The sequence below is a fragment of the Engystomops pustulosus genome, chromosome 6 (genome assembly GCF_040894005.1).
Source record: "Engystomops pustulosus chromosome 6, aEngPut4.maternal, whole genome shotgun sequence".
NCBI lineage: Eukaryota > Metazoa > Chordata > Amphibia > Anura > Leptodactylidae > Engystomops > Engystomops pustulosus.
The window spans coordinates 166,398,950-166,419,107 of record NC_092416.1 but is presented as its reverse complement, the minus strand read 5'-3'; the positions used below and the strand labels follow the sequence as shown (position 1 = coordinate 166,419,107).

The 20,158-nt window shown below is 43.3% G+C and overlaps 24 non-coding genes across 24 annotated transcripts; all 24 read left to right on the top strand.

The window, feature by feature from the left end:
• The first annotated feature begins 133 nt into the window (after positions 1–133).
• On the top strand, positions 134–206 carry TRNAV-AAC (transfer RNA valine (anticodon AAC)). The gene has a single exon. It is a non-coding gene; the product is annotated as a tRNA-Val (tRNA).
• Positions 207–1,514: 1,308 nt separating this feature from the next.
• TRNAV-AAC (transfer RNA valine (anticodon AAC)) lies at positions 1,515–1,587 on the top strand. The gene has a single exon. It is a non-coding gene; the product is annotated as a tRNA-Val (tRNA).
• Positions 1,588–2,133: 546 nt separating this feature from the next.
• On the top strand, positions 2,134–2,206 carry TRNAV-CAC (transfer RNA valine (anticodon CAC)). Its single transcript has one exon. It is a non-coding gene; the product is annotated as a tRNA-Val (tRNA).
• Positions 2,207–2,352: 146 nt separating this feature from the next.
• On the top strand, positions 2,353–2,425 carry TRNAV-AAC (transfer RNA valine (anticodon AAC)). Its single transcript has one exon. It is a non-coding gene; the product is annotated as a tRNA-Val (tRNA).
• Positions 2,426–2,895: 470 nt separating this feature from the next.
• TRNAV-AAC (transfer RNA valine (anticodon AAC)) lies at positions 2,896–2,968 on the top strand. The gene has a single exon. It is a non-coding gene; the product is annotated as a tRNA-Val (tRNA).
• A 546-nt stretch (positions 2,969–3,514) lies between these two features.
• On the top strand, positions 3,515–3,587 carry TRNAV-CAC (transfer RNA valine (anticodon CAC)). The gene has a single exon. It is a non-coding gene; the product is annotated as a tRNA-Val (tRNA).
• Positions 3,588–3,733: 146 nt separating this feature from the next.
• Positions 3,734–3,806, top strand: TRNAV-AAC (transfer RNA valine (anticodon AAC)). The gene has a single exon. It is a non-coding gene; the product is annotated as a tRNA-Val (tRNA).
• Positions 3,807–4,351: 545 nt separating this feature from the next.
• Positions 4,352–4,424, top strand: TRNAV-CAC (transfer RNA valine (anticodon CAC)). The gene has a single exon. It is a non-coding gene; the product is annotated as a tRNA-Val (tRNA).
• Positions 4,425–4,570: 146 nt separating this feature from the next.
• Positions 4,571–4,643, top strand: TRNAV-AAC (transfer RNA valine (anticodon AAC)). Its single transcript has one exon. It is a non-coding gene; the product is annotated as a tRNA-Val (tRNA).
• Positions 4,644–5,732: 1,089 nt separating this feature from the next.
• Positions 5,733–5,805, top strand: TRNAV-CAC (transfer RNA valine (anticodon CAC)). Its single transcript has one exon. It is a non-coding gene; the product is annotated as a tRNA-Val (tRNA).
• Positions 5,806–6,570: 765 nt separating this feature from the next.
• Positions 6,571–6,643, top strand: TRNAV-CAC (transfer RNA valine (anticodon CAC)). The gene has a single exon. It is a non-coding gene; the product is annotated as a tRNA-Val (tRNA).
• Positions 6,644–6,789: 146 nt separating this feature from the next.
• On the top strand, positions 6,790–6,862 carry TRNAV-AAC (transfer RNA valine (anticodon AAC)). Its single transcript has one exon. It is a non-coding gene; the product is annotated as a tRNA-Val (tRNA).
• Positions 6,863–7,627: 765 nt separating this feature from the next.
• On the top strand, positions 7,628–7,700 carry TRNAV-AAC (transfer RNA valine (anticodon AAC)). Its single transcript has one exon. It is a non-coding gene; the product is annotated as a tRNA-Val (tRNA).
• Positions 7,701–8,246: 546 nt separating this feature from the next.
• Positions 8,247–8,319, top strand: TRNAV-CAC (transfer RNA valine (anticodon CAC)). The gene has a single exon. It is a non-coding gene; the product is annotated as a tRNA-Val (tRNA).
• A 57-nt stretch (positions 8,320–8,376) lies between these two features.
• On the top strand, positions 8,377–8,449 carry TRNAV-AAC (transfer RNA valine (anticodon AAC)). The gene has a single exon. It is a non-coding gene; the product is annotated as a tRNA-Val (tRNA).
• A 1,603-nt stretch (positions 8,450–10,052) lies between these two features.
• Positions 10,053–10,125, top strand: TRNAV-AAC (transfer RNA valine (anticodon AAC)). Its single transcript has one exon. It is a non-coding gene; the product is annotated as a tRNA-Val (tRNA).
• A 765-nt stretch (positions 10,126–10,890) lies between these two features.
• TRNAV-AAC (transfer RNA valine (anticodon AAC)) lies at positions 10,891–10,963 on the top strand. The gene has a single exon. It is a non-coding gene; the product is annotated as a tRNA-Val (tRNA).
• A 1,308-nt stretch (positions 10,964–12,271) lies between these two features.
• On the top strand, positions 12,272–12,344 carry TRNAV-AAC (transfer RNA valine (anticodon AAC)). The gene has a single exon. It is a non-coding gene; the product is annotated as a tRNA-Val (tRNA).
• A 545-nt stretch (positions 12,345–12,889) lies between these two features.
• On the top strand, positions 12,890–12,962 carry TRNAV-CAC (transfer RNA valine (anticodon CAC)). The gene has a single exon. It is a non-coding gene; the product is annotated as a tRNA-Val (tRNA).
• Positions 12,963–15,314: 2,352 nt separating this feature from the next.
• Positions 15,315–15,387, top strand: TRNAV-CAC (transfer RNA valine (anticodon CAC)). Its single transcript has one exon. It is a non-coding gene; the product is annotated as a tRNA-Val (tRNA).
• A 984-nt stretch (positions 15,388–16,371) lies between these two features.
• On the top strand, positions 16,372–16,444 carry TRNAV-AAC (transfer RNA valine (anticodon AAC)). The gene has a single exon. It is a non-coding gene; the product is annotated as a tRNA-Val (tRNA).
• Positions 16,445–16,990: 546 nt separating this feature from the next.
• On the top strand, positions 16,991–17,063 carry TRNAV-CAC (transfer RNA valine (anticodon CAC)). Its single transcript has one exon. It is a non-coding gene; the product is annotated as a tRNA-Val (tRNA).
• Positions 17,064–17,120: 57 nt separating this feature from the next.
• Positions 17,121–17,193, top strand: TRNAV-AAC (transfer RNA valine (anticodon AAC)). The gene has a single exon. It is a non-coding gene; the product is annotated as a tRNA-Val (tRNA).
• Positions 17,194–18,796: 1,603 nt separating this feature from the next.
• TRNAV-AAC (transfer RNA valine (anticodon AAC)) lies at positions 18,797–18,869 on the top strand. The gene has a single exon. It is a non-coding gene; the product is annotated as a tRNA-Val (tRNA).
• The last annotated feature ends 1,289 nt before the right edge of the window (positions 18,870–20,158 follow it).

Genomic DNA, 20,158 nt, shown 5'->3' with positions numbered 1-20,158 from the left:
TTTTGAAGACACAAGAGAGAGAAATCTTTTTTCATTGTGTCTTTTCCTCCAAAGTAGCTGCCAGTTATTACTGCGCTCAGTGTTCTCCATCTAGTCTGCTGTACTCAAAGGTCTAGAAGTGAGCAGTCAACGTGTTTCTGTAGTGTAGTGGTAATCACGTTCGCCTAACACGCGAAAGGTCCCCGGTTCGAAACCGGGCAGAAACAAGAGACTGTCTCTTTTTTTTAAGGAATCGGAAAGAAAAATCTTGTTTCGTTGTGTCTTTCCCGCCACGGTAGATGCCACTCATACCTGCCACTAAGAGTTTGCTTCATATGCAAAAGAACCACTGATTTAAACAGAACAGAAAATGACGCAGGGGTTGCTTTTGCTATGGGGCAGTAACAAAATATTCCCGAGTGACATTCACTTTTAGATGACGAGAGAAGAAAGCCCTTGCATTTCTCTTTACATTAGTTTTGTTTGCCTGTAAGGACGGCTTCAGTTTTTTAAACAGTTTTTCAAGAGTAGGGGTTTTCACTTTTGCCTAACGCGTGAAAGTCCCTGTTTGAAAACCGTTGAGTTTCTGTAGTGAAGTGGACATCACATTTGCCACAATTGTCGACGGTGCCCAGTTCGAGACAAGGTGGGAGTGTCGTTTGGAACCAATCAGAAACGCGTTTTGCGACTTTTGAATGACTCAACATTCCTCGCGTTGGTTTATAAATTTGGTTTTGTTTGCGTCTAAAGACCAGTTGAGGTGTTTTCATCGGATTTCTGTAGTGTAGTGGTTATCACGTTCGCCTCACACGCGAAAGGTCCCCGGTTCGAAACCGGGCAGAAGCATGAGATGTTCTACTTTTGAAGACACAAGAGAGAGAAATCTTTTTTCATTGTGTCTTTTCCTCCAAAGTAGCTGCCAGTTATTACTGCGCTCAGTGTTCTCCATCTAGTCTGCTGTACTCAAAGGTCTAGAAGTGAGCAGTCAACGTGTTTCTGTAGTGTAGTGGTTATCACGTTTGCCTAACACGCGAAAGGTCCCCGGTTCGAAGCCGGGCAGAAACAAGAGACTGTCTCTTTTTTTTAAGGAATCGGAAAGAAAAATCTTGTTTCGTCGTGTCTTTCCCGCCACGGTAGATGCCACTCATACCTGCCACTAAGAGTTTGCTTCATATGCAAAAGAACCACTGATTTAAACAGAACAGAAAATGACGCAGGGGTTGCTTTTGCTATGGGGCAGTAACAAAATATTCCCGAGTGACATTCACTTTTAGATGACGAGAGAAGAAAGCCCTTGCATTTCTCTTTACATTAGTTTTGTTTGCCTGTAAGGACGGCTTCAGTTTTTTAAACAGTTTTTCAAGAGTAGGGGTTTTCACTTTTGCCTAACGCGTGAAAGTCCTTTTGAAGACACAAGAGAGAGAAATCTTTTTTCATTGTGTCTTTTCCTCCAAAGTAGCTGCCAGTTATTACTGCGCTCAGTGTTCTCCATCTAGTCTGCTGTACTCAAAGGTCTAGAAGTGAGCCGTCAACGTGTTTCTGTAGTGTAGTGGTTATCACGTTCGCCTAACACGCGAAAGGTCCTCGGTTCGAAACCGGGCAGAAACAAGAGACTGTCTCTTTTTTTTAAGGAATCGGAAAGAAAAATCTTGTTTTGTCGTGTCTTTCCCGCCACGGTAGATGCCACTCATACCTGCCACTAAGAGTTTGCTTCATATGCAAAAGAACCACTGATTTAAACAGAACAGAAAATGACGCAGGGGTTGCTTTTGCTATGGGGCAGTAACAAAATATTCCCGAGTGACATTCACTTTTAGATGACGAGAGAAGAAAGCCCTTGCATTTCTCTTTACATTAGTTTTGTTTGCCTGTAAGGACGGCTTCAGTTTTTTAAACAGTTTTTCAAGAGTAGGGGTTTTCACTTTTGCCTAACGCGTGAAAGTCCCTGTTTGAAAACCGTTGAGTTTCTGTAGTGAAGTGGACATCACATTTGCCACAATTGTCGACGGTGCCCAGTTCGAGACAAGGTGGGAGTGTCGTTTGGAACCAATCAGAAACGCGTTTTGCGACTTTTGAATGACTCAACATTCCTCGCGTTGGTTTATAAATTTGGTTTTGTTTGCGTCTAAAGACCAGTTGAGGTGTTTTCATCGGGTTTCTGTAGTGTAGTGGTTATCACGTTCGCCTCACACGCGAAAGGTCCCCGGTTCGAAACCGGGCAGAAACATGAGATGTTCTACTTTTGAAGACACAAGAGAGAGAAATCTTTTTTCATTGTGTCTTTTCCTCCAAAGTAGCTGCCAGTTATTACTGTGCTCAGTGTTCTCCATCTAGTCTGCTGTACTCAAAGGTCTAGAAGTGAGCAGTCAACGTGTTTCTGTAGTGTAGTGGTTATCACGTTCGCCTAACACGCGAAAGGTCCCCGGTTCGAAACCGGGCAGAAACAAGAGACTGTCTCTTTTTTTTAAGGAATCGGAAAGAAAAATCTTGTTTCGTCGTGTCTTTCCCGCCACGGTAGATGCCACTCATACCTGCCACTAAGAGTTTGCTTCATATGCAAAAGAACCACTGATTTAAACAGAACAGAAAATGACGCAGGGGTTGCTTTTGCTATGGGGCAGTAACAAAATATTCCCGAGTGACATTCACTTTTAGATGACGAGAGAAGAAAGCCCTTGCATTTCTCTTTACATTAGTTTTGTTTGCCTGTAAGGACGGCTTCAGTTTTTTAAACAGTTTTTCAAGAGTAGGGGTTTTCACTTTTGCCTAACGCGTGAAAGTCCTTTTGAAGACACAAGAGAGAGAAATCTTTTTTCATTGTGTCTTTTCCTCCAAAGTAGCTGCCAGTTATTACTGCGCTCAGTGTTCTCCATCTAGTCTGCTGTACTCAAAGGTCTAGAAGTGAGCCGTCAACGTGTTTCTGTAGTGTAGTGGTTATCACGTTCGCCTAACACGCGAAAGGTCCTCGGTTCGAAACCGGGCAGAAACAAGAGACTGTCTCTTTTTTTTAAGGAATCGGAAAGAAAAATCTTGTTTCGTCGTGTCTTTCCCGCCACGGTAGATGCCACTCATACCTGCCACTAAGAGTTTGCTTCATATGCAAAAGAACCACTGATTTAAACAGAACAGAAAATGACGCAGGGGTTGCTTTTGCTATGGGGCAGTAACAAAATATTCCCGAGTGACATTCACTTTTAGATGACGAGAGAAGAAAGCCCTTGCATTTCTCTTTACATTAGTTTTGATTGCCTGTAAGGACGGCTTCAGTTTTTTAAACAGTTTTTCAAGAGTAGGGGTTTTCACTTTTGCCTAACGCGTGAAAGTCCCTGTTTGAAAACCGTTGAGTTTCTGTAGTGAAGTGGACATCACATTTGCCACAATTGTCGACGGTGCCCAGTTCGAGACAAGGTGGGAGTGTCGTTTGGAACCAATCAGAAACGCGTTTTGCGACTTTTGAATGACTCAACATTCCTCGCGTTGGTTTATAAATTTGGTTTTGTTTGCGTCTAAAGACCAGTTGAGGTGTTTTCATCGGGTTTCTGTAGTGTAGTGGTTATCACGTTCGCCTCACACGCGAAAGGTCCCCGGTTCGAAACCGGGCAGAAACATGAGATGTTCTACTTTTGAAGACACAAGAGAGAGAAATCTTTTTTCATTGTGTCTTTTCCTCCAAAGTAGCTGCCAGTTATTACTGCGCTCAGTGTTCTCCATCTAGTCTGCTGTACTCAAAGGTCTAGAAGTGAGCAGTCAACGTGTTTCTGTAGTGTAGTGGTTATCACGTTCGCCTAACACGCGAAAGGTCCCCGGTTCGAAACCGGGCAGAAACAAGAGACTGTCTCTTTTTTTAAGGAATCGGAAAGAAAAATCTTGTTTCGTCGTGTCTTTCCCGCCACGGTAGATGCCACTCATACCTGCCACTAAGAGTTTGCTTCATATGCAAAAGAACCACTGATTTAAACAGAACAGAAAATGACGCAGGGGTTGCTTTTGCTATGGGGCAGTAACAAAATATTCCCGAGTGATATTCACTTTTAGATGACGAGAGAAGAAAGCCCTTGCATTTCTCTTTACATTAGTTTTGTTTGCCTGTAAGGACGGCTTCAGTTTTTTAAACAGTTTTTCAAGAGTAGGGGTTTTCACTTTTGCCTAACGCGTGAAAGTCCCTGTTTGAAAACCGTTGAGTTTCTGTAGTGAAGTGGACATCACATTTGCCACAATTGTCGACGGTGCCCAGTTCGAGACAAGGTGGGAGTGTCGTTTGGAACCAATCAGAAACGCGTTTTGCGACTTTTGAATGACTCAACATTCCTCGCGTTGGTTTATAAATTTGGTTTTGTTTGCGTCTAAAGACCAGGTGAGGTGTTTTCATCGGGTTTCTGTAGTGTAGTGGTTATCACGTTCGCCTCACACGCGAAAGGTCCCCGGTTCGAAACCGGGCAGAAACATGAGATGTTCTACTTTTGAAGACACAAGAGAGAGAAATCTTTTTTCATTGTGTCTTTTCCTCCAAAGTAGCTGCCAGTTACTACTGCGCTCAGTGTTCTCCATCTAGTCTGCTGTACTCAAAGGTCTAGAAGTGAGCAGTCAACGTGTTTCTGTAGTGTAGTGGTTATCACGTTCGCCTAACACGCGAAAGGTCCCCGGTTCGAAACCGGGCAGAAACAAGAGACTGTCTCTTTTTTTTAAGGAATCGGAAAGAAAAATCTTGTTTCGTCGTGTCTTTCCCGCCACGGTAGATGCCACTCATACCTGCCACTAAGAGTTTGCTTCATATGCAAAAGAACCACTGATTTAAACAGAACAGAAAATGACGCAGGGGTTGCTTTTGCTATGGGGCAGTAACAAAATATTCCCGAGTGACATTCACTTTTAGATGACGAGAGAAGAAAGCCCTTGCATTTCTCTTTACATTAGTTTTGTTTGCCTGTAAGGACGGCTTCAGTTTTTTAAACAGTTTTTCAAGAGTAGGGGTTTTCACTTTTGCCTAACGCGTGAAAGTCCTTTTGAAGACACAAGAGCAAGAAATCTTTTTTCATTGTGTCTTTTCCTCCAAAGTAGCTGCCAGTTATTACTGCGCTCAGTGTTCTCCATCTAGTCTGCTGTACTCAAAGGTCTAGAAGTGAGCAGTCAACGTGTTTCTGTAGTGTAGTGGTTATCACGTTTGCCTAACACGCGAAAGGTCCCCGCTTCGAAACCGGGCAGAAACAAGAGACTGTCTCTTTTTTTTAAGGAATCGGAAAGAAAAATCTTGTTTCGTCGTGTCTTTCCCGCCACGGTAGATGCCACTCATACCTGCCACTAAGAGTTTGCTTCATATGCAAAAGAACCACTGATTTAAACAGAACAGAAAATGACGCAGGGGTTGCTTTTGCTATGGGGCAGTAACAAAATATTCCCGAGTGACATTCACTTTTAGATGACGAGAGAAGAAAGCCCTTGCATTTCTCTTTACATTAGTTTTGTTTGCCTGTAAGGACGGCTTCAGTTTTTTAAACAGTTTTTCAAGAGTAGGGGTTTTCACTTTTGCCTAACGCGTGAAAGTCCCTGTTTGAAAACCGTTAAGTTTCTGTAGTGAAGTGGACATCACATTTGCCACAATTGTCGACGGTGCCCAGTTCGAGACAAGGTGGGAGTGTCGTTTGGAACCAATCAGAAACGCGTTTTGCGACTTTTGAATGACTCAACATTCCTCGCGTTGGTTTATAAATTTGGTTTTGTTTGCGTCTAAAGACCAGTTGAGGTGTTTTCATCGGGTTTCTGTAGTGTAGTGGTTATCACGTTCGCCTCACACGCGAAAGGTCCCCGGTTCGAAACCGGGCAGAAACATGAGATGTTCTACTTTTGAAGACACAAGAGAGAGAAATCTTTTTTCATTGTGTCTTTTCCTCCAAAGTAGCTGCCAGTTATTACTGCGCTCAGTGTTCTCCATCTAGTCTGCTGTACTCAAAGGTCTAGAAGTGAGCAGTCAACGTGTTTCTGTAGTGTAGTGGTTATCACGTTCGGCTAACACGCAAAAGGTCCCCGGTTCGAAACCGGGCAGAAACAAGAGACTGTCTCTTTTTTTTAAGGAATCGGAAAGAAAAATCTTGTTTCGTCGTGTCTTTCCCGCCACGGTAGATGCCACTCATACCTGCCACTAAGAGTTTTCTTCATATGCAAAAGAACCACTGATTTAAACAGAACAGAAAATGACGCAGGGGTTGCTTTTGCTATGGGGCAGTAACAAAATATTCCCGAGTGACATTCACTTTTACATGACGAGAGAAGAAAGCCCTTGCATTTCTCTTTACATTAGTTTTGTTTGCCTGTAAGGACGGCTTCAGTTTTTTAAACAGTTTTTCAAGAGTAGGGGTTTTCACTTTTGCCTAACGCGTGAAAGTCCCTGTTTGAAAACCGTTGAGTTTCTGTAGTGAATTGGACATCACATTTGCCACAATTGTCGACGGTGCCCAGTTCGAGACAAGGTGGGAGTGTCGTTTGGAACCAATCAGAAACGCGTTTTGCGACTTTTGAATGACTCAACATTCCTCGCGTTGGTTTATAAATTTGGTTTTGTTTGCGTCTAAAGACCAGTTGAGGTGTTTTCATCGGGTTTCTGTAGTGTAGTGGTTATCACGTTCGCCTCACACGCGAAAGGTCCCCGGTTCGAAACCGGGCAGAAACATGAGATGTTCTACTTTTGAAGACACAAGAGAGAGAAATCTTTTTTCATTGTGTCTTTTCCTCCAAAGTAGCTGCCAGTTATTACTGCGCTCAGTGTTCTCCATCTAGTCTGCTGTACTCAAAGGTCTAGAAGTGAGCAGTCAACGTGTTTCTGTAGTGTAGTGGTAATCACGTTCGCCTAACACGCGAAAGGTCCCCGGTTCGAAACCGGGCAGAAACAAGAGACTGTCTCTTTTTTTTATGGAATCGGAAAGAAAAATCTTGTTTCGTTGTGTCTTTCCCGCCACGGTAGATGCCACTCATACCTGCCACTAAGAGTTTGCTTCATATGCAAAAGAACCACTGATTTAAACAGAACAGAAAATGACGCAGGGGTTGCTTTTGCTATGGGGCAGTAACAAAATATTCCCGAGTGACATTCACTTTTAGATGACGAGAGAAGAAAGCCCTTGCATTTCTCTTTACATTAGTTTTGTTTGCCTGTAAGGACGGCTTCAGTTTTTTAAACAGTTTTTCAAGAGTAGGGGTTTTCACTTTTGCCTAACGCGTGAAAGTCCCTGTTTGAAAACCGTTGAGTTTCTGTAGTGAAGTGGACATCACATTTGCCACAATTGTCGACGGTGCCCAGTTCGAGACAAGGTGGGAGTGTCGTTTGGAACCAATCAGAAACGCGTTTTGCGACTTTTGAATGACTCAACATTCCTCGCGTTGGTTTATAAATTTGGTTTTGTTTGCGTCTAAAGACCAGTTGAGGTGTTTTCATCGGATTTCTGTAGTGTAGTGGTTATCACGTTCGCCTCACACGCGAAAGGTCCCCGGTTCGAAACCGGGCAGAAACATGAGATGTTCTACTTTTGAAGACACAAGAGAGAGAAATCTTTTTTCATTGTGTCTTTTCCTCCAAAGTAGCTGCCAGTTATTACTGCGCTCAGTGTTCTCCATCTAGTCTGCTGTACTCAAAGGTCTAGAAGTGAGCAGTCAACGTGTTTCTGTAGTGTAGTGGTTATCACGTTCGCCTAACACGCGAAAGGTCCCCGGTTCGAAACCGGGCAGAAACAAGAGACTGTCTCTTTTTTTTAAGGAATCGGAAAGAAAAATCTTGTTTCGTCGTGTCTTTCCCGCCACGGTAGATGCCACTCATACCTGCCACTAAGAGTTTGCTTCATATGCAAAAGAACCACTGATTTAAACAGAACAGAAAATGACGCAGGGGTTGCTTTTGCTATGGGGCAGTAACAAAATATTCCCGAGTGACATTCACTTTTAGATGACGAGAGAAGAAAGCCCTTGCATTTCTCTTTACATTAGTTTTGTTTGCCTGTAAGGACGGCTTCAGTTTTTTAAACAGTTTTTCAAGAGTAGGGGTTTTCACTTTTGCCTAACGCGTGAAAGTCCCTGTTTGAAAACCGTTGAGTTTCTGTAGTGAAGTGGACATCACATTTGCCACAATTGTCGACGGTGCCCAGTTCGAGAAAAGGTGGGAGTGTCGTTTGGAACCAATCAGAAACGCGTTTTGCGACTTTTGAATGACTCAACATTCCTCGCGTTGGTTTATAAATTTGGTTTTGTTTGCGTCTAAAGACCAGTTGAGGTGTTTTCATCGGGTTTCTGTAGTGTAGTGGTTATCACGTTCGCCTCACACGCGAAAGGTCCCCGGTTCGAAACCGGGCAGAAACATGAGATGTTCTCCATCAGTCTGCTGTACTCAAAGGTCTAGAAGTGAGCAGTCAACGTGTTTCTGTAGTGTAGTGGTTATCACGTTCGCCTAACATGCGAAAGGTCCCCGGTTCGAAACCGGGCAGAAACAAGAGACTGTCTCTTTTTTTTAAGGAATCGGAAAGAAAAATCTTGTTTCGTCGTGTCTTTCCCGCCACGGTAGATGCCACTCATACCTGCCACTAAGAGTTTGCTTCATATGCAAAAGAACCACTGATTTAAACAGAACAGAAAATGATGCAGGGGTTGCTTTTGCTATGAGGCAGTAACAAAATATTCCCGAGTGACATTCACTTTTAGATGACGAGAGAAGAAAGCCCTTGCATTTCTCTTTACATTAGCTTTGTTTGCCTGTAAGGACGGCTTCAGTTTTTTAAACAGTTTTTCAAGAGTAGGGGTTTTCACTTTTGCCTAACGCGTGAAAGTCCCTGTTTGAAAACCGTTGAGTTTCTGTAGTGAAGTGGACATCACATTTGCCACAATTGTCGACGGTGCCCAGTTCGAGACAAGGTGGGAGTGTCGTTTGGAACCAATCAGAAACGCGTTTTGCGACTTTTGAATGACTCAACATTCCTCGCGTTGGTTTATAAATTTGGTTTTGTTTGCGTCTAAAGACCAGTTGAGGTGTTTTCATCGGGTTTCTGTAGTGTAGTGGTTATCACGTTCGCCTCACACGCGAAAGGTACCCGGTTCGAAACCGGCAGAAACATGAGATGTTCTACTTTTGAAGACACAAGAGAGAGAAATCTTTTTTCATTGTGTCTTTTCCTCCAAAGTAGCTGCCAGTTATTACTGCGCTCAGTGTTCTCCATCTAGTCTGCTGTACTCAAAGGTCTAGAAGTGAGCAGTCAACGTGTTTCTGTAGTGTTGTGGTTATCACGTTCGCCTAACACGCGAAATGTCCCCGGTTCGAAACCGGGCAGAAACAAGAGACTGTCTCTTTTTTTTTAAGGAATCGGAAAGAAAAATCTTGTTTCGTCGTGTCTTTCCCGCCACGGTAGATGCCACTCATACCTGCCACTAAGAGTTTGCTTCATATGCAAAAGAACCACTGATTTAAACAGAACAGAAAATGACGCAGGGGTTGCTTTTGCTATGGGGCAGTAACAAAATATTCCCGAGTGACATTCACTTTTAGATGACGAGAGAAGAAAGCCCTTGCATTTCTCTTTACATTAGTTTTGTTTGCCTGTAAGGACGGCTTCAGTTTTTTAAACAGTTTTTCAAGAGTAGGGGTTTTCACTTTTGCCTAACGCGTGAAAGTCCCTGTTTGAAAACCGTTGAGTTTCTGTAGTGAAGTGGACATCACATTTGCCACAATTGTCGACGGTGCCCAGTTCGAGACAAGGTGGGAGTGTCGTTTGGAACCAATCAGAAACGCGTTTTGCGACTTTTGAATGACTCAACATTCCTCGCGTTGGTTTATAAATTTGGTTTTGTTTGCGTCTAAAGACCAGTTGAGGTGTTTTCATCGGGTTTCTGTAGTGTAGTGGTTATCACGTTCGCCTCACACGTGAAAGGTCCCCGGTTCGAAACCGGGCAGAAACATGAGATGTTCTACTTTTGAAGACACAAGAGAGAGAAATCTTTTTTCATTGTGTCTTTTCCTCCAAAGTAGCTGCCAGTTATTACTGCGCTCAGTGTTCTCCATCTAGTCTGCTGTACTCAAAGGTCTAGAAGTGAGCAGTCAACGTGTTTCTGTAGTGTAGTGGTTATCACGTTCGCCTAACACGCGAAAGGTCCCCGGTTCGAAACCGGGCAGAAACAAGAGACTGTCTCTCTTTTTTAAGGAATCGGAAAGAAAAATCTTGTTTCGTCGTGTCTTTCCCGCCACGGTAGATGCCACTCATACCTGCCACTAAGAGTTTGCTTCATATGCAAAAGAACCACTGATTTAAACAGAACAGAAAATGACGCAGGGGTTGCTTTTGCTATGGGGCAGTAACAAAATATTCCCGAGTGACATTCACTTTTAGATGACGAGAGAAGAAAGCCCTTGCATTTCTCTTTACATTAGTTTTGTTTGCCTGTAAGGACGGCTTCAGTTTTTTAAACAGTTTTTCAAGAGTAGGGGTTTTCACTTTTGCCTAACGCGTGAAAGTCCCTGTTTGAAAACCGTTGAGTTTCTGTAGTGAAGTGGACATCACATTTGCCACAATTGTCGACGGTGCCCAGTTCGAGACAAGGTGGGAGTGTCGTTTGGAACCAATCAGAAACGCGTTTTGCGACTTTTGAATGACTCAACATTCCTCGCGTTGGTTTATAAATTTGGTTTTGTTTGCGTCTAAAGACCAGTTGAGGTGTTTTCATCGGGTTTCTGTAGTGTAGTGGTTATCACGTTCGCCTCACACGTGAAAGGTCCCCGGTTCGAAACCGGGCAGAAACATGAGATGTTCTACTTTTGAAGACACAAGAGAGAGAAATCTTTTTTCATTGTGTCTTTTCCTCCAAAGTAGCTGCCAGTTATTACTGCGCTCAGTGTTCTCCATCTAGTCTGCTGTACTCAAAGGTCTAGAAGTGAGCAGTCAACGTGTTTCTGTAGTGTAGTGGTTATCACGTTCGCCTAACACGCGAAAGGTCCCCGGTTCGAAACCGGGCAGAAACAAGAGACTGTCTCTCTTTTTTAAGGAATCGGAAAGAAAAATCTTGTTTCGTCGTGTCTTTCCCGCCACGGTAGATGCCACTCATACCTGCCACTAAGAGTTTGCTTCATATGCAAAAGAACCACTGATTTAAACAGAACAGAAAATGACGCAGGGGTTGCTTTTGCTATGGGGCAGTAACAAAATATTCCCGAGTGACATTCACTTTTAGATGACGAGAGAAGAAAGCCCTTGCATTTCTCTTTACATTAGTTTTGTTTGCCTGTAAGGACGGCTTCAGTTTTTTAAACAGTTTTTCAAGAGTAGGGGTTTTCACTTTTGCCTAACGCGTGAAAGTCCTTTTGAAGACACAAGAGAGAGAAATATTTTTTCATTGTGTCTTTTCCTCCAAAGTAGCTGCCAGTTATTACTGCGCTCAGTGTTCTCCATCTAGTCTGCTGTACTCAAAGGTCTAGAAGTGAGCAGTCAACGTGTTTCTGTAGTGTAGTGGTTATCGCGTTTGCCTAACACGCGAAAGGTCCCCGCTTCGAAACCGGGCAGAAACAAGAGACTGTCTCTTTTTTTTAAGGAATCGGAAAGAAAAATCTTGTTTCGTCGTGTCTTTCCCGCCACGGTAGATGCCACTCATACCTGCCACTAAGAGTTTGCTTCATATGCAAAAGAACCACTGATTTAAACAGAACTGAAAATGACGCAGGGGTTGCTTTTGCTATGGGGCAGTAACAAAATATTCCCGAGTGACATTCACTTTTAGATGACGAGAGAAGAAAGCCCTTGCATTTCTCTTTACATTAGTTTTGTTTGCCTGTAAGGACGGCTTCAGTTTTTTAAACAGTTTTTCAAGAGTAGGGGTTTTCACTTTTGCCTAACGCGTGAAAGTCCCTGTTTGAAAACCGTTAAGTTTCTGTAGTGAAGTGGACATCACATTTGCCACAATTGTCGACGGTGCCCAGTTCGAGACAAGGTGGGAGTGTCGTTTGGAACCAATCAGAAACGCGTTTTGCGACTTTTGAATGACTCAACATTCCTCGCGTTGGTTTATAAATTTGGTTTTGTTTGCGTCTAAAGACCAGTTGAGGTTTTTTCATCGGGTTTCTGTAGTGTAGTGGTTATCACGTTCGCCTCACACGCGAAAGGTCCCCAGTCCGAAACCGGGCAGAAACATGAGATGTTCTACTTTTGAAGACACAAGAGAGAGGAATCTTTTTTCATTGTGTCTTTTCCTCCAAAGTAGCTGCCAGTTATTACTGCGCTCAGTGTTCTCCATCTAGTCTGCTGTACTCAAAGGTCTAGAAGTGAGCAGTCAACGTGTTTCTGTAGTGTAGTGGTTATCACGTTCGCCTAACACGCGAAAGGTCCCCGGTTCGAAACCGGGCAGAAACAAGAGACTGTCTCTTTTTTTAAGGAATCGGAAAGAAAAATCTTGTTTCATCGTGTCTTTCCCGCCACGGTAGATGACACTCATACCCGCCACTAAGAGTTTGCTTCATATGCAAAAGAACCACTGATTTAAACAGAACAGAAAATGACGCAGGGGTTGCTTTTGCTATGGGGCAGTAACAAAATATTCCCGAGTGACATTCACTTTTAGATGACGAGAGAAGAAAGCCCTTGCATTTCTCTTTACATTAGTTTTGTTTGCCTGTAAGGACGGCTTCAGTTTTTTAAACAGTTTTTCAAGAGTAGGGGTTTTCACTTTTGCCTAACGCGTGAAAGTCCCTGTTTGAAAACCGTTGAGTTTCTGTAGTGAAGTGGACATCACATTTGCCACAATTGTCGACGGTGCCCAGTTCGAGAAAAGGTGGGAGTGTCGTTTGGAACCAATCAGAAACGCGTTTTGCGACTTTTGAATGACTCAACATTCCTCGCGTTGGTTTATAAATTTGGTTTTGTTTGCGTCTAAAGACCAGTTGAGGTGTTTTCATCAGGTTTCTGTAGTGTAGTGGTTATCACGTTCGCCTCACACGCGAAAGGTCCCCGGTTCGAAACCGGGCAGAAACATGAGATGTTCTCCATCAGTCTGCTGTACTCAAAGGTCTAGAAGTGAGCAGTCAACGTGTTTCTGTAGTGTAGTGGTTATCATGTTCGCCTAACACGCGAAAGGTCCCCGGTTCGAAACCGAGCAGAAACAAGAGACTGTCTCTTTTTTTTAAGGAATCGGAAAGAAAAATCTTGTTTCGTCGTGTCTTTCCCGCCACGGTAGATGCCACTCATACCTGCCACTAAGAGTTTGCTTCATATGCAAAAGAACCACTGATTTAAACAGAACTGAAAATGACGCAGGGGTTGCTTTTGCTATGGGGCAGTAACAAAATATTCCCGAGTGACATTCACTTTTAGATGACGAGAGAAGAAAGCCCTTGCATTTCTCTTTACATTAGTTTTGTTTGCCTGTAAGGACGGCTTCAGTTTTTTAAACAGTTTTTCAAGAGTAGGGGTTTTCACTTTTGCCTAACGCGTGAAAGTCCCTGTTTGAAAACCGTTGAGTTTCTGTAGTGAAGTGGACATCACATTTGCCACAATTGTCGACGGTGCCCAGTTCGAGACAAGGTGGGAGTGTCGTTTGGAACCAATCAGAAACGCGTTTTGCGACTTTTGAATGACTCAACATTCCTCGCGTTGGTTTATAAATTTGGTTTTGTTTGCGTCTAAAGACCAGTTGAGGTGTTTTCATCGGGTTTCTGTAGTGTAGTGGTTATCACGTTCGCCTCACATGTGAAAGGTCCCCGGTTCGAAACCGGGCAGAAACATGAGATGTTCTACTTTTGAAGACACAAGAGAGAGAAATCTTTTTTCATTGTGTCTTTTCCTCCAAAGTAGCTGCCAGTTATTACTGCGCTCAGTGTTCTCCATCTAGTCTGCTGTACTCAAAGGTCTAGAAGTGAGCAGTCAACGTGTTTCTGTAGTGTAGTGGTTATCGCGTTTGCCTAACACGCGAAAGGTCCCCGCTTCGAAACCGGGCAGAAACAAGAGACTGTCTCTTTTTTTTAAGGAATCGGAAAGAAAAATCTTGTTTCGTCGTGTCTTTCCCGCCACGGTAGATGCCACTCATACCTGCCACTAAGAGTTTGCTTCATATGCAAAAGAACCACTGATTTAAACAGAACTGAAAATGACGCAGGGGTTGCTTTTGCTATGGGGCAGTAACAAAATATTCCCGAGTGACATTCACTTTTAGATGACGAGAGAAGAAAGCCCTTGCATTTCTCTTTACATTAGTTTTGTTTGCCTGTAAGGACGGCTTCAGTTTTTTAAACAGTTTTTCAAGAGTAGGGGTTTTCACTTTTGCCTAACGCGTGAAAGTCCCTGTTTGAAAACCGTTGAGTTTCTGTAGTGAAGTGGACATCACATTTGCCACAATTGTCGACGGTGCCCAGTTCGAGACAAGGTGGGAGTGTCGTTTGGAACCAATCAGAAACGCGTTTTGCGACTTTTGAATGACTCAACATTCCTCGCGTTGGTTTATAAATTTGGTTTTGTTTGCGTCTAAAGACCAGTTGAGGTGTTTTCATCGGGTTTCTGTAGTGTAGTGGTTATCACGTTTGCCTCACACGCGAAAGGTCCCCGGTTCGAAACCGGGCAGAAACATGAGATGTTCTACTTTTGAAGACACAAGAGAGAGAAATCTTTTTTCATTGTGTCTTTTCCTCCAAAGTAGCTGCCAGTTATTACTGCGCTCAGTGTTCTCCATCTAGTCTGCTGTACTCAAAGGTCTAGAAGTGAGCAGTCAACGTGTTTCTGTAGTGTAGTGGTTATCACGTTCGGCTAACACGCAAAAGGTCCCCGGTTCGAAACCGGGCAGAAACAAGAGACTGTCTCTTTTTTTTAAGGAATCGGAAAGAAAAATCTTGTTTCGTCGTGTCTTTCCCGCCACGGTAGATGCCACTCATACCTGCCACTAAGAGTTTTCTTCATATGCAAAAGAACCACTGATTTAAACAGAACAGAAAATGACGCAGGGGTTGCTTTTGCTATGGGGCAGTAACAAAATATTCCCGAGTGACATTCACTTTTACATGACGAGAGAAGAAAGCCCTTGCATTTCTCTTTACATTAGTTTTGTTTGCCTGTAAGGACGGCTTCAGTTTTTTAAACAGTTTTTCAAGAGTAGGGGTTTTCACTTTTGCCTAACGCGTGAAAGTCCCTGTTTGAAAACCGTTGAGTTTCTGTAGTGAATTGGACATCACATTTGCCACAATTGTCGACGGTGCCCAGTTCGAGACAAGGTGGGAGTGTCGTTTGGAACCAATCAGAAACGCGTTTTGCGACTTTTGAATGACTCAACATTCCTCGCGTTGGTTTATAAATTTGGTTTTGTTTGCGTCTAAAGACCAGTTGAGGTGTTTTCATCGGGTTTCTGTAGTGTAGTGGTTATCACGTTCGCCTCACACGCGAAAGGTCCCCGGTTCGAAACCGGGCAGAAACATGAGATGTTCTACTTTTGAAGACACAAGAGAGAGAAATCTTTTTTCATTGTGTCTTTTCCTCCAAAGTAGCTGCCAGTTATTACTGCGCTCAGTGTTCTCCATCTAGTCTGCTGTACTCAAAGGTCTAGAAGTGAGCAGTCAACGTGTTTCTGTAGTGTAGTGGTAATCACGTTCGCCTAACACACGAAAGGTCCCCGGTTCGAAACCGGGCAGAAACAAGAGACTGTCTCTTTTTTTTAAGGAATCGGAAAGAAAAATCTTGTTTCGTTGTGTCTTTCCCGCCACGGTAGATGCCACTCATACCTGCCACTAAGAGTTTGCTTCATATGCAAAAGAACCACTGATTTAAACAGAACAGAAAATGACGCAGGGGTTGCTTTTGCTATGGGGCAGTAACAAAATATTCCCGAGTGACATTCACTTTTAGATGACGAGAGAAGAAAGCCCTTGCATTTCTCTTTACATTAGTTTTGTTTGCCTGTAAGGACGGCTTCAGTTTTTTAAACAGTTTTTCAAGAGTAGGGGTTTTCACTTTTGCCTAACGCGTGAAAGTCCCTGTTTGAAAACCGTTGAGTTTCTGTAGTGAAGTGGACATCACATTTGCCACAATTGTCGACGGTGCCCAGTTCGAGACAAGGTGGGAGTGTCGTTTGGAACCAATCAGAAACGCGTTTTGCGACTTTTGAATGACTCAACATTCCTCGCGTTGGTTTATAAATTTGGTTTTGTTTGCGTCTAAAGACCAGTTGAGGTGTTTTCATCAGATTTCTGTAGTGTAGTGGTTATCACGTTCGCCTCACACGCGAAAGGTCCCCGGTTCGAAACCGGGCAGAAACATGAGATGTTCTACTTTTGAAGACACAAGAGAGAGAAATCTTTTTTCATTGTGTCTTTTCCTCCAAAGTAGCTGCCAGTTATTACTGCGCTCAGTGTTCTCCATCTAGTCTGCTGTACTCAAAGGTCTAGAAGTGAGCAGTCAACGTGTTTCTGTAGTGTAGTGGTTATCACGTTCGCCTAACACGCGAAAGGTCCCCGGTTCGAAACCGGGCAGAAACAAGAGACTGTCTCTTTTTTTTAAGGAATCGGAAAGAAAAATCTTGTTTCGTCGTGTCTTTCCCGCCACGGTAGATGCCACTCATACCTGCCACTAAGAGTTTGCTTCATATGCAAAAGAACCACTGATTTAAACAGAACAGAAAATGACGCAGGGGTTGCTTTTGCTATGGGGCAGTAACAAAATATTCCCGAGTGACATTCACTTTTAGATGACGAGAGAAGAAAGCCCTTGCATTTCTCTTTACATTAGTTTTGTTTGCCTGTAAGGACGGCTTCAGTTTTTTAAACAGTTTTTCAAGAGTAGGGGTTTTCACTTTTGCCTAACGCGTGAAAGTCCCTGTTTGAAAACCGTTGAGTTTCTGTAGTGAAGTGGACATCACATTTGCCACAATTGTCGACGGTGCCCAGTTCGAGAAAAGGTGGGAGTGTCGTTTGGAACCAATCAGAAACGCGTTTTGCGACTTTTGAATGACTCAACATTCCTCGCGTTGGTTTATAAATTTGGTTTTGTTTGCGTCTAAAGACCAGTTGAGGTGTTTTCATCGGGTTTCTGTAGTGTAGTGGTTATCACGTTCGCCTCACACGCGAAAGGTCCCCGGTTCGAAACCGGGCAGAAACATGAGATGTTCTCCATCAGTCTGCTGTACTCAAAGGTCTAGAAGTGAGCAGTCAATGTGTTTCTGTAGTGTAGTGGTTATCACGTTCGCCTAACACGCGAAAGGTCCCCGGTTCGAAACCGGGCAGAAACAAGAGACTGTCTCTTTTTTTTAAGGAATCGGAAAGAAAAATCTTGTTTCGTCGTGTCTTTCCCGCCACGGTAGATGCCACTCATACCTGCCACTAAGAGTTTGCTTCATATGCAAAAGAACCACTGATTTAAACAGAACAGAAAATGATGCAGGGGTTGCTTTTGCTATGGGGCAGTAACAAAATATTCCCGAGTGACATTCACTTTTAGATGACGAGAGAAGAAAGCCCTTGCATTTCTCTTTACATTAGCTTTGTTTGCCTGTAAGGACGGCTTCAGTTTTTTAAACAGTTTTTCAAGAGTAGGGGTTTTCACTTTTGCCTAACGCGTGAAAGTCCCTGTTTGAAAACCGTTGAGTTTCTGTAGTGAAGTGGACATCACATTTGCCACAATTGTCGACGGTGCCCAGTTCGAGACAAGGTGGGAGTGTCGTTTGGAACCAATCAGAAACGCGTTTTGCGACTTTTGAATGACTCAACATTCCTCGCGTTGGTTTATAAATTTGGTTTTGTTTGCGTCTAAAGACCAGTTGAGGTGTTTTCATCGGGTTTCTGTAGTGTAGTGGTTATCACGTTCGCCTCACACGCGAAAGGTACCCGGTTCGAAACCGGCAGAAACATGAGATGTTCTACTTTTGAAGACACAAGAGAGAGAAATCTTTTTTCATTGTGTCTTTTCCTCCAAAGTAGCTGCCAGTTATTACTGCGCTCAGTGTTCTCCATCTAGTCTGCTGTACTCAAAGGTCTAGAAGTGAGCAGTCAACGTGTTTCTGTAGTGTTGTGGTTATCACGTTCGCCTAACACGCGAAATGTCCCCGGTTCGAAACCGGGCAGAAACAAGAGACTGTCTCTTTTTTTTTAAGGAATCGGAAAGAAAAATCTTGTTTCGTCGTGTCTTTCCCGCCACGGTAGATGCCACTCATACCTGCCACTAAGAGTTTGCTTCATATGCAAAAGAACCACTGATTTAAACAGAACAGAAAATGACGCAGGGGTTGCTTTTGCTATGGGGCAGTAACAAAATATTCCCGAGTGACATTCACTTTTAGATGACGAGAGAAGAAAGCCCTTGCATTTCTCTTTACATTAGTTTTGTTTGCCTGTAAGGACGGCTTCAGTTTTTTAAACAGTTTTTCAAGAGTAGGGGTTTTCACTTTTGCCTAACGCGTGAAAGTCCCTGTTTTAAAACCGTTGAGTTTCTGTAGTGAAGTGGACATCACATTTGCCACAATTGTCGACGGTGCCCAGTTCGAGACAAGGTGGGAGTGTCGTTTGGAACCAATCAGAAACGCGTTTTGCGACTTTTGAATGACTCAACATTCCTCGCGTTGGTTTATAAATTTGGTTTTGTTTGCGTCTAAAGACCAGTTGAGGTGTTTTCATCGGGTTTCTGTAGTGTAGTGGTTATCACGTTCGCCTCACACGTGAAAGGTCCCCGGTTCGAAACCGGGCAGAAACATGAGATGTTCTACTTTTGAAGACACAAGAGAGAGAAATCTTTTTTCATTGTGTCTTTTCCTCCAAAGTAGCTGCCAGTTATTACTGCGCTCAGTGTTCTCCATCTAGTCTGCTGTACTCAAAGGTCTAGAAGTGAGCAGTCAACGTGTTTCTGTAGTGTAGTGGTTATCACGTTCGCCTAACACGCGAAAGGTCCCCGGTTCGAAACCGGGCAGAAACAAGAGACTGTCTCTCTTTTTTAAGGAATCGGAAAGAAAAATCTTGTTTCGTCGTGTCTTTCCCGCCACGGTAGATGCCACTCATACCTGCCACTAAGAGTTTGCTTCATATGCAAAAGAACCACTGATTTAAACAGAACAGAAAATGACGCAGGGGTTGCTTTTGCTATGGGGCAGTAACAAAATATTCCCGAGTGACATTCACTTTTAGATGACGAGAGAAGAAAGCCCTTGCATTTCTCTTTACATTAGTTTTGTTTGCCTGTAAGGACGGCTTCAGTTTTTTAAACAGTTTTTCAAGAGTAGGGGTTTTCACTTTTGCCTAACGCGTGAAAGTCCCTGTTTGAAAACCGTTGAGTTTCTGTAGTGAAGTGGACATCACATTTGCCACAATTGTCGACGGTGCCCAGTTCGAGACAAGGTGGGAGTGTCGTTTGGAACCAATCAGAAACGCGTTTTGCGACTTTTGAATGACTCAACATTCCTCGTGTTGGTTTATAAATTTGGTTTTGTTTGCGTCTAAAGACCAGTTGAGGTGTTTTCATCGGGTTTCTGTAGTGTAGTGGTTATCACGTTCGCCTCACATGGAAAGGTCCCCGGTTCGAAACCGGGCAGAAACATGAGATGTTCTACTTTTGAAGACACAAGAGAGAGAAATCTTTTTTCATTGTGTCTTTTCCTCCAAAGTAGCTGCCAGTTATTACTGCGCTCAGTGTTCTCCATCTAGTCTGCTGTACTCAAAGGTCTAGAAGTGAGCAGTCAACGTGTTTCTGTAGTGTAGAGGTTATCACGTTCGCCTAACACGCGAAAGGTCCCCGGTTCGAAACCGGGCAGAAACAAGAGACTGTCTCTTTTTTTTAAGGAATCGGAAAGAAAAATCTTGTTTCGTCGTGTCTTTCCCGCCACGGTAGATGCCACTCATACCTGCCACTAAGAGTTTGCTTCATATGCAAAAGAACCACTGATTTAAACAGAACAGAAAATGACGCAGGGGTTGCTTTTGCTATGGGGCAGTAACAAAATATTCCCGAGTGACATTCACTTTTAGATGACGAGAGAAGAAAGCCCTTGCATTTCTCTTTACATTAGTTTTGTTTGCCTGTAAGGACGGCTTCAGTTTTTTAAACAGTTTTTCAAGAGTAGGGGTTTTCACTTTTGCCTAACGCGTGAAAGTCCTTTTGAAGACACAAGAGAGAGAAATATTTTTTCATTGTGTCTTTTCCTCCAAAGTAGCTGCCAGTTATTACTGCGCTCAGTGTTCTCCATCTAGTCTGCTGTACTCAAAGGTCTA